Here is a 5,922-nt window from a genome sequence, read left to right as displayed (position 1 = left end):
ACCTATCATATTCCCAGCGCCCCTCCCCCAAATTCCCTCCCCCCTACCTTTTATCTCCGCGCGCTTGGCACACCAGCCTCATTCCTGAAGAAGGGCTTATGTCCAAAACGTCGATTCTCCTGCCCCTCGGATGCTGCCTGACCTGCTGTGCTTCTTCAGCTTTACATCAATTGACTTTGACTTCCAGCATTTATAGCACCACACATTTCAACTCTGGGTCCAGCATCTGCAGTCCTCACTTTCCCCATCATCCTCTACCACGTTCGTCACCTACAATCAGACTCCACCACCAAAACAATATTTCCTTCCCCACCCATATCTCATTTCCATAGTGACCGTTCACCTGCAACTCCCTTGTCAGCTCTACACTCTCACCAACCTGTCCCTGCACCTCCCCTTTCCACTCTGTCCAAACAATCCTTTCAGATCAGAGTTTCACCTGCATGTCTTCCAACCTGGTCTATTGTATCCATTGCTTCTGGTCTCCTATTTTGGGGAGACTGAAGGCAGATTTGGAGTCCAGTTTGTAGAGCACCTGCGCTCCACAAGTACCAATCAACATGACCTCGCGGTTGCCATCCACTTCAACTTCTCCTCCCACTCCTCTGGTGATATGTCCATTCTAGGCCTCCTCCACCATGAGGTGAAATGCAAACTGGAGGAACAAGATCTTCTATTTGCCTTAGGAGTTTACAGTCCAATGGCCTCAATATAGAGTTTACCAGTTTAAGTATCTCACACTCCCAGCCTCATTCCATGTCCTGACCTAACCTGTCCATCTTAGTATTCACTTATCCACTCCACCCCTCCCCACTAACGAATCACGATTACTCCTGACCTGCATCCACCTATCATCAACACACCTACCCTTTCCCAGTGCCACCCCACATCCCTCTGTTTATTTCTGGGTTCCCTTCCAACTCCCAAGTCCTGATGAAGGATTCTAGCCTGAAACGTTGACTTTCCTGCTCCTCTGATGCTATCTGACCTGCTGTGCTTCTTCAGCTTTACATCAATTGACTTTGGCTTCCAGCATTTATAGTCTTTACTGTCTCCAAGTAGCCCATTTGCTGCTGTACATCAGCATGAACTAAAATTATTTCACACACTTACAGCATGTTGAAATCTGTTCTTTCTCTCTCCTGTTGGTGTCTCCTCATTCACCCGAGTTGCCTTTCTTTGTACCAGAGTCATGATTGTGAAATATCAACTGGCAGTTTGATAGTGGAAGGCCTTGCAGCTGTACTTTGCACTGTTATTGCTCAACTGACCATGCAAGTTTTCATTGCCTGGGGGGAAGAAAAAGACTTGATTGTGAAATATATTTCACAACCTTTTTACACTCAAGTACTTTCTTTTACCATTGCATTGCTGTGGAAGAAAATGTGGCAAAGCGCAGCAGGTCAGGCAGCATCCAAGGAACAGGCGAAACGACGTTTCGGGCATAAGCCCTTCTTCAGGAATTCCTGAAGAAGGGCTTATGCCCGAAACGTCGATTCTCCTGTTCCTTGGATGCTGCCTGACCTGCTGCGCCTTTCCAGCAACACATTTTCAGCTCTGATCTGCAGCCCTCACTTTCTCCAAGAAAATGTGGCAGCCAATTTGAGCATAGCAGAATTCCCTAGGTAGCAAATGTAATAACTGACCAGATAATGTGATGCAAGTAAAGGTTTTTTAGGAAACTAGCAGAACTACCCTGTTAACAACTTATGCTCAGATCAGTGCCTCTTTTTTTTTAATGTTGCATCCAAAAATATAGCACCTGAATTGAAGAATCTACTTTGTGTTCATACCTACTAATGTGACTGAATCCATGACTTCTAACTGAGCTGAACCTCGGCTGACACTGGATTAGGAGAGGGCTGCAGGGTTTTGACAGATTTCCATAATTTAGAAGCTTTTTAAGGACAGTTGTAACAATCTGGGTAATGCAGTAATTAGAGCATACTGCATTGTCAGAGTAGCTGTCTTTTTGATTGAATCTATCTTGATGCCATAGCCAGTCATTTATGTTGTTCAGCCAATATTCCTCCCTCAACCGATGTTACCAAAAGGCAACTGATTTATTTCATTTTTCTATCTTTGATCTTGCAGTGCCTATGTGTGGTAGTAGTGTAACCATTTCAGACTGACTTGCCTGTTACAAGGTGCTAATGTTTGGATGGGATGTTGTGTGCTCTCCTTTTTAGCTATGGTTCTGTTTTTACTGGGCTCAGTGTATCCCAGCAACCTTCTTTGGTACAATTGTTTTGTACCAAAGAGGGGGAAAAACCTAGCAACTGGAGAGCTATGAAGCTATTCTGCTCTAGGTTAATCATTTGCTCATAGAGTCATAGAGGTATACAGCACAGAAATAGACCTTTGGTCCAACAAGTTCATGCCGACCAGATATCCTAAATTAATTTATTCCCATTTGTCTGCACTTGGCCCGTATCCCTCTAGACCATTCCTATTCACGTACCCACACAGATGTCTTTTAAATGTTGTAATTATGTCAGCCTCCAACACTTCCTCTGGCAGCTCATTCCAGACATGCACCACACACTGCATGAAAACGTTGCCCCTTAGGTCCTTTGGTAAATGTTTCTCCTCTCATCCTAAACATATGCCCCTCTAGTTCTAGACACACCCACCCCAGGGAAAAGACCTCTATAAGGTCAACCTTCAGCCTCTGACGCTCCAGGTAAAACAACCCGAGCCTTTTTAACCTCTCCCTATAGCTCAAATCCTCCAGCCCTGGCAACATCCATGTAAATCTTTTCTGAGCCCTTTAAAGTTTCACAACATCCTTCCCATAGAAGGGAGACCAGAATTGCAAATACGATTCCAAAAGTGGGGTAACTAATGTTCTATTCAGATTACACATGACCTCCCAACTCCTGTACTCGATGCTGTGACTAATAAAGGAAATCATACCAAATGCCGCCTTCACTATCCCCTCTACTGCAACTCCACTTTCAAGGAACTATGAAAACACACTCCAAGATCTCTTTGTTCAGCAACACTCCCCAGGACCTTACAATTAAGTGTATAAGTTCAGCTCTGATTTGCCTTTCCAAATTGCAGTACCTCACGTTCATCTAAATTAAAGTCCATCTACCACTCTTTGGCCCAATGGCCCATCTGATAAAGATCCCGTTGTACTTATTAACTATACCTCTTATATTCACATCTAAATCATTTATGTAAATGACGATAGGCAGTGGAGCCAGCACTGATCCTGTGGCACTCCACTGGTAACAGACCTCCAGTCTGAAAAGCCACCCTCCACTACCACCCTCTGTCTTCTACCTTCAAGCCAGTTCTATATCCAAATGGCTAGTTCTCCCTGTATTCAATGAGATCTAATCTTGCTAATCAGTCTCACATGGGGAACTGTCGAATGCCTTTCTGAAGTCCACCGTAGATCATGTCCACCGCTCTGCCCTCATCAATCCTCTTTGTTACTTCTTCAAAAAACTCAATCAAGTTTGTGAGACATGATTTCCCACAAAGCTGTGTTGACTCTCCCTAATCAGTCCTTGCCTATCCAAATAGATGTAAATCCTGTCCCTCAGGATTCCCTCCAACAACTTGCCCACCACTGAGGTAAATAGTGCGGTGAAGAAGGCATATGGCGTACTGGCTTTTATTGGTAGAGGAATTGAGTTCTGGAGTACTGAGGTCATGTTGCAGTTGTATAAGACTCTGGTGCGTCCGCATCTGGAGTATTGTGTGCAGTTTTGGTCGCCATATTATAGGAAGGATGTGGAGGCACTGGAGCGGGTGCAGAGGAGGTTTACCAGGATGTTGCCTGGTATGGTAGGGAGATCGTATGAGGAAAGGCTGAGGCACTTCGGGGTTGTTTTCATTGGAGAAAAGAAGGTTTGGGGTGACTTGATAGAGGTGTACAAGGTGATTAGGGGTTTAGATAGGGTTGACAGTGAGAATCTTTTTCCACGTATGGAGTCAGCTATTACAAGGGGGCATAGCTTTAAGTTAAGGGGTGGTAGGTATAGGACAGATGTTAGGGGTAGATTCTTTACTCAGCGAGTCGTGAGTTCATGGAATGCCCTGCCAGTAGCAGTGGTGGACTCTCCCTCTTTATGGGCATTTAAACGGACATTGGATAAGCATATGGAGGATAGTGGGCTAGTGTAGGTTAGGTGGGCTTGGATCGGCGCAACATCAAGGGCCAAAGGGCCTGTACTGCGCTGTATTGTTCTATGTAAACTGCCAACATTGTTTGATTTCTGAGTGATAATGAGAATAATCAGTACCCCCAATTTAACAGCTATAAAAGGGCTTTGTGGGGGTTCTTTGATAGTGGTCATGTCCACATGCCTAGGTTAGAAGGTCTAGGTTTAAGTCCTATGATGTTGCATCATAACAGTCCAGACAGATTGGCTTTAAAAAATCTCTGCACACTGGTTGAATCGAATTAGCTTCATATGTGTACAGTGAAAAGTTTACAAGGTACCACTTCTGGCACCATCTTAGGTCCAATGGTTTCTCAGTGCAGATTGTTGAATACAAATTCTTGGAAAAAGTAATTAGAAAATAAAGAAATTAGAAGTCCGGCATGGCAAATGTTCTAAAATATAAAATAGCGATAAATTAGAAAAGTACAGAAATGAGAAATATGAATTTCAGAATTACAATTCCTCCCATGATAATTGAACATGATGCTAATCATGACAATTTTGCAGTTTCTGTCCCTGTGCTGACCAGCATTGCTGGTTTTCCAGCCAATCCTTGATTCTTTAGGGTCCTGTGCTGCAGGAGTAATGTCCCAAACTCTGGGTCAGGTGGCTTGGCTCCAGTCCTCTGAAATGTCATAACATATCTGAACCAATTGATTAAAAAAATCTAAAAGGACTTTGTATATCTTGTTTTGTTTATCATCGTGTATGGTATAAATGTTGTGAATGAACAGTTTCCAAGATTTTAATATCGTAACGGTAAAGCTGGCATTGTCTTACCAGACGAAAGGGATGCCTCTGATCGGAGAGAGATAACTGGTGGTGGCTTAACCTGAGGGGCACCACACCTCAGCTGACAGTGAGAATGTGTATAGGGTATAAGCAGGCAGGGAAAGAGTTAAGTTCTGAGTTTTGTGAAACAAGAGGTTTTGCTGACCATGACGCAGATCAGATAAGAACTTAGTTAATAATGGGGTGCTGGAGTCAAGGGTAATGGGCTAACAAGGTGGAAAAGCATTCATTATGTATAGCCATTTAACAAGGTGAAGTCGCATTCAGTTTGTGAGGTCATCTTAACAAGGTGAAAAGTATTCATTATGTGAAGCCAGTTATTCAATGTGTAACAGCAGATGGCTTAATCTTTACTATTGATGCTCACTAATTGTAATGGTCACCCAATCAATATGTATTTTGCCTTAACTGGATGCTCATCTCTATAAAATGACTATATAGTTCGTTGAGAAAATGCTTTTCCAGAGAAGACAGTGAACTCATGTCTCTGCACATGGGTGATCATTCTCTCTCCCTCTAGGTCCTGGAATAAAGATGGAGGTAAAACTATACTATGTCTCTGAGCGTTTTGCTTTGGGGGGGAACGGGACTGCAAAGGCAGAGGTTGAAAAGGAGAGTTAGAACATTGAATGTTAGAGCAGAACAGGCCCTTCGGCCCTCGATGTTGTGCTGACCTGTGGAACCAATCCTACAATATTCTGTTTTCATCCATATGTTTATCCAATGACGTTAAAGTCCGTGAGTCTACTACTGTTGCAGGCAGTGCATTCCACACCCCTACTACTGAGTAAAGAACCTACCTCTGACATCTGTCCTATATCTATCACCCCTCAATTTAAAGCTATGTTCCCTTGTGCAGTCCACCACCCTCCGAGGAAAGAGGCTCCCATTGTCCACCCTATTTAATCCTGTAATTATCTTATATGTCTCAATTAAGTCACCTCTCAAC

The 5,922-nt window shown here is 43.5% G+C and overlaps 2 protein-coding genes across 2 annotated transcripts in view; one reads left to right on the top strand and one right to left on the bottom strand.

Annotated features, from left to right (window-relative positions):
- Positions 1–5,922, top strand: part of tecrb (trans-2,3-enoyl-CoA reductase b) — a 101,884-nt gene that overhangs the window by 3,656 nt on the left and 92,306 nt on the right. The window lies entirely within an intron of this gene.
- Positions 1–5,922, bottom strand: part of nxnl1 (nucleoredoxin like 1) — a 73,170-nt gene that overhangs the window by 37,265 nt on the left and 29,983 nt on the right. Inside the window, exon 2 of the mRNA XM_043694708.1 lies at positions 1,114–1,289. The gene's annotated coding sequence lies outside the window, so the exon portion shown is untranslated. The remainder of the gene's footprint in view (positions 1–1,113; positions 1,290–5,922) is intronic.

The sequence above is a fragment of the Chiloscyllium plagiosum genome, chromosome 8 (assembly GCF_004010195.1).
Source record: "Chiloscyllium plagiosum isolate BGI_BamShark_2017 chromosome 8, ASM401019v2, whole genome shotgun sequence".
Lineage (NCBI taxonomy): Eukaryota > Metazoa > Chordata > Chondrichthyes > Orectolobiformes > Hemiscylliidae > Chiloscyllium > Chiloscyllium plagiosum.
Note: the sequence above shows the minus strand (reverse complement) of the source record. Positions and strands in the feature narration are given on the sequence as shown.